The sequence below is a fragment of the Ovis canadensis genome, chromosome Y, assembly GCF_042477335.2.
Source record: "Ovis canadensis isolate MfBH-ARS-UI-01 breed Bighorn chromosome Y, ARS-UI_OviCan_v2, whole genome shotgun sequence".
In the NCBI taxonomy this organism is placed as follows: Eukaryota; Metazoa; Chordata; class Mammalia; order Artiodactyla; family Bovidae; genus Ovis; species Ovis canadensis.
In genome coordinates, this window is record NC_091271.1 from 2,950,013 (window position 1) to 2,962,720 (window position 12,708).

A 12,708-nucleotide genomic window follows, 5' to 3' on the forward strand; every position below is an offset into this window, starting at 1 on the left:
AAAATCATATCCTGTAGAAATTAGTAGGTTCCAAAACGGAATATGGCAGAAAGTGAAGAAGTACTAAAGAGCCTCTTAATGAAAGTGAAGGAGGAGAGTGAAAAAGTTGGCCTAAAGCTCAACATTCAGAAAACGAAGATCATGGCATCTGGTCCCATCACTTCATGGGAAATAGATGAGGAAACAGTGGAAACAGTGGCTGACTTTATTTTTCTGGGCTCCAAAATCACTGCAGATGGTGACTGCAGCCATGAAATTCAAAGACACTTGCTCCTTGGAAGGAAAGTTATGACCAACCTAGATAGCATATTAAAAAGCAGAGGCATTACTTTGCCAACAAAGGTCCATCCTTAAGGCTATGGTTTTCAGTGGTTATGTATGGATGTGAGAGTTGAACTAGAAAGAAAGCTGAGCACTGAAGAATTGATGCTTTTGAACTGTGGTGTTGGAGAAGACTCTTGAGTCCCTTGAATTGCAAGGAGATCCAACCAGTCCATCCTAAAGGAAATCAGTCCTGAATAATCACTGAAAGGATTGAAGCTGAAGCTGAAACTCCAACCCTTTGGCCACCTGATGGGAAGAACTGACTTATTTGAAAAGACCCTGATGCTGGGAAAGATTGAGGGCAGGAGGAGAAGGGGACAACAGAGGATGAAATGGTTGAATGACATAACCGACTTGATGGACATGAGTTTGAGTAAACGCTGGGAGTTGATGATGGACAGGGAGGCCTGGCGTGCTGCAGTCCATGGGTTTGCAAAAGTCGGGCATGACTGAGCAGCTGAACTGCACATGAACTGAAAAGATACCAACTAGTGAATTGTGTCAGAAAACTGAAAAGTGGGTTCCCAGAACCAGGTGAAAGATGGTTGAGAAGCAGCAGGAAGAGGAATGACCAAGGAGCCCCAGGATACTTTTGAACTTCATAGATATGCTCACCATGCTGACTGGGGAAACAATTTTCACAGCTCTATTCATACAACGCTTATCAACTGTATGCCTGAAATAGGTGAACTTTTGTTGTATCTCAGCTAAATTAGTTTTAAAAACTCTTTTCAGTTTAGTTACAGAGTTCAGTTCAGTTGTAAAGCTTCAGTTCCATTTCTATATTTTTATATCTCTAATCACTATCCATCATTTTCTTCTTCTTATTATTAACATGAGCATCATAGGGCTGCAACTGTTCTGACAGCAAACTGTCTAAGCGAGTATAATTTAGATAGCGGTGGTCCATGGTTTCTTTCATCTAGGTTCCCTGATGTGTGGATAGTTTAGGAAGAAGGTTGAAAGAACCTGGAGCTACAGGTAAGGCAGAAACCTTACCCACTGTAGAGAGAGTAGGTTATACCTCAAAGGCAAAATGAAACTGTAGAGATGAACTTGGGAGGGATCCTTGAGTAGGGTAGGAGAAAATAATTTGATCTTATTGGAGATATTTCATGACATTTAAATATAAAAATAAAAATATAAAGAAGCTGTAGTGTACATACACACACACACTGGGATACGGCACAATCGTTAAAAGTAGACACTTTTGCCATTAGCAGCAACTTGGATGGATTTCAAGGGTATGAGGCTAAGTGAAATAAGTTAGGCAGAGAAAGACAAATACTGCATGATACCACTTATGTGTAAAATCTAAAAAAGAAGCTAATATAGCCAAATAGGAACAACTCACAGATACAGAGAACAAATAGCGATTACTATTGTGGAGAGGAAATGAATAGAGTTAAGGTAACAGGAGGGGAGTAAGAGCTACAAAGTATAAAATAAATAATGTGCAAAGATACATTGTACATCAGAGGGAATAAAGCCAATATTCTTACAACTATAAATGGTGCATATAAAAATTATGACTCACCATATGGTACACCTCTAACTGATACAATATTTCACATCAACTACACTTCGATTTCAAAACAAAAAAATATATAGACTCCTCTGAGGAATGCCCTGATGAACGATTCCTGGCAGAGACACCACATAGTAATCTCCTTAAACTGGACAAGAGTACCATCTTTAGTTTTAGAAAAGAAGCTTAAACAGACCTCTTCAGTGTTAAAGTCATAATATGGGAGTCATGGCTATGTGTCTTGGACTGTCTGTCCCATTTTGGAAACTGAGGGTATAAAAGAATATACATCACTGCCCTTGAAATACCCCACATGTCCTGTGATTTCTCATTTAATCTGAAGGCAAATGTCCAGACCAACTTAAGCTTCCCTTAAAATTAATCTCTTTGTAAAAACTGCAGATTGCAAAAAGGTATCACCTGCCAAGCAGGATATCAGAAGACGATATCTATGTAACCAAGGTCTTGTGATTAAGCTCTGTTTGATAATTATGTATCCTGCCAGGAAACCCATCCTATAAGAGGTGGGACCAATTCACAACCTCTCAAACACCTGGGACACCCTCAGCTTCTCCAGAAGAAGTTCCACAAAAGTCAGCAAGATGAAGGCTGTGTTCCTGACTCTTATCCTTGGTCTGGTTTGTGGTGCACAGGAAACTCCAGCTGAGACAGAAGCCTCAGAGATACTCAAATTCAGCTGATCTGGGAGAAGGTCTTGTCTCCTTGAATGCATGTGTGTATGAGATGCTTTTATTTATTTATTTACTTATTTATGTTACTGAAGGATAATTGCTTTACAGAATTTTTCTGTTTTCTGTCAAACCTCAACATGAATCAACCATAGGTATACATATATCCCCTCCCTTTTGAAACTCCTTCCCACCTCCCTCCCCATTCTACCCCTCTAGGTTTTTACAGAGCCTCTGTTTGGGTTTCCTGAAACATACAGCAAATTCCCATTAGTGATCTATTTTACCTATGGTAATGTAAGTTTCTGTGTTACTTTTTCCATACATCTCACCCTCTCCTCCCCTCTCCCCATGTCCATAAGTCTGTTCTCTATGTCTGTTTCTCTGTTGTTTCCTGTAAATAGATTCTTCAGTACCATTTTTCCAGATTCCATACACATGTGTTAGAATATGGTATTTATCTTTCTCTTTCTGACTCACTTCCCTCTGTATAATAGGTGACAGGTTCATCCAGCTCATTAGAACTGACTCAGATGTGTTCCTTTTTGTGGCTGAGTAACATTCCATTATGTATATGTGCCGGGGTCCTGCCCCGGTGGATCCAGGGTAATTCGAAGCGGGGACGGCTTGGTGAGGAAAAACTTATTTATTTAGAAATATAAAGAGAGATTAGGAAAGAATAGTGTAATGGGAAATTTAGTGGAGAAAAGAGGCTGAATAACTTGATTTACGTGGAAAACCAATGAAGCTTCAGACAAGGAACCTGCACCGTCTACATTAGGCCACCGGGGCCCACTTGAGTAGCAGAAGGTGCCCTGTCTTAGGCTCCCTCTCACGTGGGTCTTAAAAGCCAGGGTGAGTAAGTAGACTCGGAGAGCCTCCACACCCCAGATGGGAATTCAGCCTGAAAATAGAGTAAAGAAGACACGGGGGGAAACCAGTCTTTCCAGTGACTGGCCCACCCTCTATTGTCCAGAAAGGCCTTTTATACTTTTGATTTTACATAGAGATCAATGGATAATACAAAATTATGCAGCATCAGCGGCCCTGACTCTTATCGAGACCAGGCTTTCTCTCTGCATACCTAGTTGTATACACAAGTCTTAGGTGATGGACCATCTTCTGGCCAGAGGGCCAATTAGCATTTTACAGCCCTTTTCTGATAAGGGTAATAGTGTTGTTCTTCCCAAAGTCTGGTGCCACTCTCAGAAAGCACTGAATAAAGTTACATTCTTACATAGGAAGGACCCAACAATTTATAACAAGGAAAAGGAGTACAGTGATTTATAACAAAGAGAAAGTTCATTAACTCAAAAGTCTAGTGTTGCTAACATCAAAACTACTATATTCTTATTTCTGCATCCCATTTACATTGATTAATATCTTCCCAGGTGCCTAAAAGATACAGGATATGGAGGCCTGGTGGCAAACATTAACTCAACAAACCCTTCACCAAACTAATTCTTAGCTCTAAAAGGCTCTATATCTTTAAGATGTTTTAAGCTTCGTGCCTCTCACGGTTGGGGGCTGTAAACAATCCACAAGTTGTAAAAGTCCAGGCAGACCAGTCAGATTAGGTAGAAAGTCATCAAAGGGGTTTAAACTGAGACATTCTTTTTATATGCAGGAGACTGTTAACTGGAGCTCTGAATCAACTCTTTCAGGGATAGCCCCCTGTTATGTCAGAAGAGTATAGTATAACAGGCAGTAAACAGACATATTTTGGTTTTGGGGTAGATGCTCAGACAGAGGACCCCTTGAGACCTGACTTGCCTTGCCCATCAGGCCTTTCTGCATGACCTTGTCATGGGTGGGATCTCCCATGCTGGCTCCTGGCATATGTGTACCACAATTTCTTTATCTGTTCATCTATCAATGGACATCTAGGTTGCTTCTATATTCTAGCTATTGTAAATAGTGCTACAGTGAACAACTGGATACATGTGCCTCTTTCAATTTTGGTTTCCTTAGAGTATATGCCTAGGAGTGAGATTGCTGCTGGGTCATGTGGGGGTTTTATTTCTTATTTTTAAAGGAATCTCCATACCATCTTCCATAGCTGCTCTATCAATTTACATTCCCACCAACAGTGCAAAAGTATTCCCTTTTCTCGACACCCTTTCCAGCATTTATTGTCAGTAGACATTTTGATGAGGGCCATTCTGACTGGTGTGAGGTGATAGCTCAGTGTAGTTTTGATTTGTATTTCTGTAATAGTGAGTGATATTGAGCATCTTTTCATGTGTTTGTTAGCCATCTGTATGTCTTCTTTGGAGAAATGTCTGCTTACCTCTTTTGCCCACTTTTTGATTGGGTTGTTTGTTTTTCTGGTATGGAGTTGTATGAGCTGCTTGTATATTTTGGAAAGTAATCCTTTGTCTGTTGTTTCATTTGCTATTATTGTCTCCCATTCTGATAGCTGTCTTTCCATCTTGCTTATAGTTTCCTTTCCTGTGCAAAGCTTTTAAGTTTAATCAGGTCCTGCAGGTTTCAGTTCAGTTCAGTCGCTCAGTTGTATCTGACACTTTGTGACCCCATGAACTGCAGCACGCCAGGCCTCCCTGTCCATCATCAACTCCCGGATTCCACGCTAACCCATGCCCATCAAGTAGCTGATGCCATCCAACCATCTCATCCTCTGTCGTCCCCTTCTCCTCCTGCCCTCAATCTTTCCCAGCATCAGGGTCTTTTCCAAAGAGTCAGCTCGTCACATCAGGTGGCCAAAATATTGGAGTTTCAGCTTTAGTATCAGTCCTTCCAATGAACACCCAGGACTGATCTCCTTTAGGATGGACTGGTTGGATCTCCTTGCAGTCCAAAGGACTCTCAAGAGTTTTCTCCAACACCACAGTTCAAAAGCATCAATTTTTCTGTGCTCAGCTTTCTTTATACTCCAACTCTTACATCCATACATGACCACTGGAAAAACCATAGCCTTGAATAGACAGACCTTTGTTGGCAATGTAATGTCTCTGCTTTTTAATATGCTGTCTTAGTTCAGTTCAGCTCAGTCACTCAGTCGTGTGACTGCTCTCTTTGCGATCACATGAATCGCAGCATGCTGTCTAGGTTAGTCATAACTTTCCTTTGAAGGAGTAAGCGTCTTTTAATTTCATGGCTGCAGTTACAATCTTCAGTGATTTTGGAGCCCACTTGTTTGTTTTTATTTCCATGACTCTAGGAGGTGGGTCTTAGAAGGCAACGGCAACCCACTCCAGTACTCTTGCCTGGAAAATCCCACGGATGAAGGAGCCTGGTAGGCTGCAGTCCATCAGGTTGCTAAGAGTCGGACACGACTGAGCGACTTAACTTTCACTTTTCACTTTCATGCACTGGAGAAGGAAATGGCAACCTACTCCAGTGTTCTTGCCTGGAGAATCCCAGGGACGAGGGAGCCTGGTGGGCTGCCATCTATGGGGTCGCACAGAGTCAGACACGACCGAAGCGACTTAGCAGCAGCAGGAGGTGGGTCATAGAGGATCTTGCTTTGATTTATGTCATTGTGTGTTCTGCCTATGTTTTTCTCTATGAGTTTATAGTTACTGGCCTCACATTTAGGTCTTTAATCCATTTTGAGTTTATCTTTGTGTATGCTGTTAAGAGGTTTGTTTTTTTTTGTTTGTTTGTTTGTTTGTTTTTTTACATGGAGCTGTCTAGTTTTCACAGCGCTATTTATTGAAGAGGCTGTCATTGCCCCATTGTATATTCTTGCCTCCTTTGTCAAAAATAAGGTACCCATAGGTGCATGGGCTTATTTCTGGGCTTTCTATCTTGTTCCGTTGGTCTTTATTTCTGGTTTTGAGGCAGTGCCATCGTGTCTTGATGACTGTAGCTGCATAGTGTAGTTTGAAGTCAAGAAAGTTAATTCCTCCAGTTCCATTCTTTTCTCAAGACTCCTTTGGCTATTCGGGGTCATCTGTGTTTCCATATGAATTGTGAAAATTATTGCTCTAGTTCTGTTAAAATGCAACTGGTAATTTGACACTGAATCTGTAGATTGCATTTGCTAGTATAGTCATTTTCACAGTATTGATTCTTCCAGCCCAGGAACATGGAATATCTCTCCATCTGTTTATGTTGTCTTTGATTTCTTTCATTAGTGTCTTGTAATTTTCTGTGTACAGGTCTTTTGTCTCCTCATGTAAGTTTCTTCCCAGATATTTAATTCCTTTTGTTGCAGTGGTGAATGGGATTGATTTCTTAATTTCTCTTTCTGATTTTTCATTGTCAGTGTATAGAAATGAAAGTGATTTCTGAGTATTGACATTGTATCCTGCAACTTTGCTAAATTCACTGATCAGCTCTAGTAATTGTTTGATACTATTTTTAGGGTTTTCTATGTATAGTATCCTGTCATCTGCAAACAGTGAGAGCTTTACTTCTTTTCCGATCTGTATTCCTTTTATTTCTTGTTTTTCTTTGATTGCTGTAGCTAGGACTTGCAGAACTATATTGAATAATAATGGTGAACATGGATACCCTTCCTGATATTAGGGGGAATGCTTTCAGTTTTTCACCATTGAGAATAATGTTTGCTGTAGGCTCATCATATATGGCCTTTACTATGGTGAGGTAGGTTCCTTCTGTGCCAATTTTCTGAAAAGTTTTAATCATAAATGGGTGCTGAATTTCGTCAAAGGCTTTGTCTGCATCTATTGGGATTATCATATGGTTTTTATCTTTCAATTTGTTAATATGCTGTGTCACATTGATTGATTTGTGTATACTGAAGAATCCTTGCATCTCTGAAATAAACCCAACTTGATCATGGTGTATGAGCTTTTCCATGTGTTGCTGAATTCTGTTTGCTAAAACCCTGTTGAGGATTTTTGCACCTATGTTCATCAGTGATATTGGCCTGTAGTTTTCTTTTTTTGTGTTGTCTTTATCTGGTTTTGGTACCACATGATCATGGCCTCATGGAATGAGTTTGCAAGTGTTCCTTCCTCTGCAATTTTTTGAAAGCATTTTAGAAGGATAGGCATTAGCTCCTCTCTGAATGTTTGATAGAATGCTCCTGTGAAGCCACCTGGTCCTGAGCTTTTTTTTGGGGGGGGGGGGATGTTTGATCACAGCTTCAATTTCAGTGCTTGTAATTGGCTTGTCCATACTTTCAGTTTCTTCTTTGTTTGGTCTTAGAAAATTAAACTTTTCTAAAAGATCCGTCCATTTTTCCAGGTTATCTACTTTATTGCCTTATCACTTCAGTTCAGTCGCTCAGTCTTGTCCAACTCTTTGCGACCCCATGAATCACAGCATGCTAGGTCTCCTTGTCCATCACCAACTCCCGGAGTTCACTCAGACTCACGTCCATCGAGTCAGTGATGCCATCCAGCCACCTCATCCTCTGTCGTCCCCTTTTCCTCCTGCCCCCAATCCCTCCCAGCATCAGAGTCTTTTCCAATGAGTCAACTCTTCGCATGAGGTGGCCAAAATGCTGGAGTTTCAGCTTCAGCATCATTCCCTCCAAAGAAATCCCAGGGCTGATCTCCTTTCAGAATGGACTGGTTGGATCTCCTTGCAGTCCAAGGGACTCTCAAAAGTCTTCTCCAACACCACAGTTCAAAAGCATCCATTCTTCGGCGCTCAGCTTTCTTCATAGTCCAACTCTCACATCCGTACATGACCACAGGAAAAACCATTGCCTTGGCTAGACGGACCTTTGTTGTTCGTAATAGTCTCTTGTCATCCTAGTATTTCTGCATTGTCTGTTGTAACCTCTCCTGTTTCATTTCTAAGTTTCTTGATTTGATTCTTCTCTCTTTTTCTCTTGATGAGTCTGGCTAAAGGTTTGTCAATTTTCTTTATCTTCTCAAAGAACCAGCTTTTAGTTTTCTTAATGTTTACTATTGTTTCTTTCATCTCTTTTTCATATTTCTGCTCAGATCTTTATGATTTCTTTCCTTCTACTAATTTTGGGTTTTTCTTTTTTGTTTTTGCTGTTGTTCTTTTCCCAGTTGTTTTAGGTGTAAATTTAGCCTTTCTATTTGATGTTTTTCTTCTTTCTTAAGGTAGGATTGTATTGCTATGAACTTCCCTCTTAGAACTGCTTTTGCTGAATCCCCTAGGGTTTGAGTTGTCGTGTTTTTATTGTCACTTGTTTCTAGAAATTTTTTAATTTAGCTTTTGATTTCTTCAGTAACCTCTTGGTAGTTCATAAATGTGTTGTTTATTCAGTAACCTCTTGGTTGTTTATAAATGTGTTGTTTATTCAGTAACCTCTTGGTTGTTTATAAATGTGTTTTTTATAAATGTGTTGTTGATAAATGTGTTGTTTTATCTCCATGTGTTTGTGTTTCTTACACTTTTTTCTTGTAATTGATATAGAGTCTCATTGCATCATGGTTGGAGAAGATGCTTGATCCGATTTCCGTTTCCTCAAATTTCCTGAAGTTTGATTTGTGACCCAAGATGAGGTCTATCCTGGAGAATGTTCCATGTGCCCTTGAGAAGAAGGTGCATTCGTCTGCATTTGGATGGCATGTCCTGAAGATATCAATGAGATCCATCTCATCTAGTTTATCATTTAAGACTTGTGTTTCCTTATGAATTTTCTGTTTTGGTGATCTGTCCGTTGGTGTGAGTGGGGTGTTAAAGCCTCCTGCTATTATTGCATTACTGTCAACTCCTCCTTTTATGTCTGTTCGTGTTTGTGTATTGAGGTGTTCCTGTATTGGGTGCATAGACATTTACAATTGTCATGTCTTCCTCTTGGATGGATCCCTTGATCATTATGTAGTGTCCTTCCTTATCTCTTGCAATCTTTTTGTATTTTAAGGTCTATTTTGTCTGATATGCACTCCAGCTTTCTTTTGCATCCCATTTGCATGGAACATATTTTTCCATCCTCTCACTTTCAGTCTATATGTGTCTTGAGGTCTCCAGGGGGTTTCTTGTAGGCAGCATATATATGGTTTTGTTTTTGTATCCATTCAGCCAGTCTGTGTCTTTTGGTTGGAGCGTTTAATCCATTTACATTGAAAGTAATTATTGATATTATCATCTTATTTCCATTTTCTTAATTGTTTGGGGTTGATTTTGTAGATCTTTTTTCTTCTGCTATATTTCTTGACTATATCTATGACCAGATTGTATAGATATACCATGGTCCATCATGTGACAATGCAACCCTCTGTCTTTCTGCCCTTTGTATTTTTTTTCATCTTATTTGTCTGTAGGTGAAATAAAAACCTAATATGCTATCATTCAGAGACCTATGAACTGTCATGATCTTTATTGGCATTGTTTTAGCCATTTCAAAAAACTCTGTATTCTAGGCTTTCTGCTCAAATATGGAGCATGCTTTCCTTTCATGCTATTCAGCAAGGGAGGGAGGTGAACCCGACTCTTTATTTAATAAGATTGAATTTACTTCTCTTCTGAGATAAATGCAGTAACAAAGATGGTGCTCTGTGTTGGTGAAGAGAGTGAATGAGTGAATGACACTACAAAGATTTTCCTTTTTAGATTACAGGGGACTGGAACACCATTTACATTGCTGTGGATAACAAGGAGAAGATTCAGCAAGGAGGCCCACTGTGGGCATATATCCGTCACTTTGAATGTATCAACAACTGCGAACAACTCTCTGTTACTTTTTACATCAAGTAAGCCCAATCTGCCTAAACTGAGAACAATGAGACTGTTGACTTCCAACATGGAGTCCAGTCTCCAATGTGAAAGAAACGTGTGAGTCATGGCTGTGAGGGTGTGAGTTGTGAGATCTATTCATGGAAGGGTGAGCTCAAGCGCTGGTGAGTGGATGGTGAGCAAGGGACATTGTGTTTGTTTTTCAGGGCTTCCTATAACTGCACATTACTCACAGTAGTGGGAACCAGAGAAGAAGGAGATGTTTATGTCGTAAACTGTGAGTATGCAAGTTCTGCCGAGATGTGCCTCTTCTCAAGTTTGATAGTCACTCAGTTGTGTCCAACTCTTTGCGATACCGTGGACTGCATAGCCCCAGGCTCCCCTATCCTTCACTAGCGCCTGGAGAGTACTCAAACTCATGTCTATTGACTCATTGATGCCATCGAACAATCTTATCCTCTGTCATCCCCTTCTCCTGCAGCCCTCAACTTTTCTCAGCAAAAGGGCTTTTTTCAGTTAGTTAGCTCTTCTCATCAGGTGGCCAAAATATTGGAGCTTCATTTCAGCATCAGTCTTTCCAATGAATATTTCCTTTAGGGGTGACTGATTTGATCTCCTTGCTTTCTAAGGGGCTCTAGGAGTGGGTAGCCATTTCCTTCTCCAAAAGATCTTCCCCACCCAAGGATTGAGCCTGGGTCTCCAGCATTGCAGGCAGATTTCTTTACACTCAGAGCCACCAGGGGAGGGCAAAATCACAGAATGTGTTCAGATCGATGGTCTTGACTCAATCCAAGACAAGTAGATGTCTGGAACTGTGAATTATTTTTTCTACTCATTACAAAAGCAACCTTGGAAATGACACTTAATTGTCCAGGAATTAATTCTGCACCAGACAATCAAGATGAGGTCCAATTTGGAAGGTGCCATTGATGGCATCTGACAAGAAGCCCTGGACGTGGATTCCCCATGTTCCTCAGACATGGGGAAGTGTTGAAAACTACTTAAGAGTACAACAATCCTTCAAAAAATTTCCCTCTCTGATTTGACCTGCATGTGTGTATGCAAAGTCATTCAGTCTTGCCCAACTCTAATCAACCCTGTGGACTGTCATCTGCCAGGCTCCTTTGTCCATGGGATTCTTCAGGCAAGAATACTGGAGTGGGTTGCCGTTTCCTCCTCCAGGGGAATCTTCCCAATCCAGCGACCAAATCCACATCTCTGGCATCGCCAGTGCTGGCAGGCAGATTGTTTACAGTGGAGCCCCAAAGAAGCCCTATATTGAAGCTTACAAGATCAAATTTGGTTTAACTGAAGAACTTCTTTAAGTATTAAATGTTTTTTATTAGCATCTTTAAGCAGTAGAAACTGGTTGATTTAAATCCCATAGATAAGGATGAGATTAGTGAAAATCACAGACAAATTTCAAACTAATCTTTATGTAATTTGAAAAGAAAAGGAGGACTGGCAAAAACTATTATCTCTACAGTTTACTTCAGTTCAGTCACCCAGTCATGTCTGACTCTTTGTGACCCCATGAATCGCAGCATGCCAGGCCTCCCTGTCCATCACCAGCTCCCAGAGTTGACTCAGACTCACGTCCATCGAGTCAGTGATGCCATCCAGCCACCTCATCCTCTGTCGTCCCCTGTTCCTTCTGCCCCCAATCCCTCCCAGCATCAGAGTCTTTTCCAATGAGTCAACTCTTTGCATGAGGTGGCCAAAGTACTGGAACTTCAGCTTTAGCATCATTCCTTCCAAAGAACACACAGGACTGATCTCCTTCAGAATGGACTGGTTGGATCCCCTTGCAGTCCAAGGGACTCTCAAGAGTCTTCTCCAACACCACAGTTCAAACGCATCGATTCTTCGGCACTCAGCTTTCTTCACAGTCCAACTCTCACATCCATACATCCACTAGAAAAACCACAGCCTTGACTAGACGGACTTTTGTTGGAAAAGTAATGTCTCTGCTTTTGAATATGCTATCTAGATTGGTCATAACTTTTCTTCCAAGGAGTAAGCGTTTTTTAATTTCATGGCTGCAGTCACCACCTGCAGTGATTTTGGAGTCCAGAAAAATAAAGTCTGACACTGTTTCCACTATTTCCCCATCTATTTCCCATGAAGTGATTGGACCAGATGCCATGACCTTTGTTTTCTGAATGTTGAGCTTTAAGCCAACTTTTTCATTCTCCTCTTTCACAGTCATCAAGAGGCTTTTGAGTTCCTCTTCACTTTCTGCCGTAAGGGTGGTGTCATCTGCATATCTGAGGTTAGTGATATTTCTCCTGGCAATCTTGATTCCAGCTGGTGCTTCTTTCAGCCCAGCTTTTCTCATGATGTACTCTGCATAGAAGTTAAAGAAGCAGGGGAACAATATACAGCCTTGAAGTACTTCTTTTTCTATTTGGAACCAGTCTGTTGTTCCATGTCCAGTTCTAACTGTTCCTTCCTGACCTGCATATAGGTTTCTCAAAGGGCAGGTCAGGTGGTCTGGTATTCCCATCTCTTTCAGAATTTTTCACAGTTTATTGTGATCCACACAGTCAAAGGCTTTGGCATAGTCAATAAAGCAGA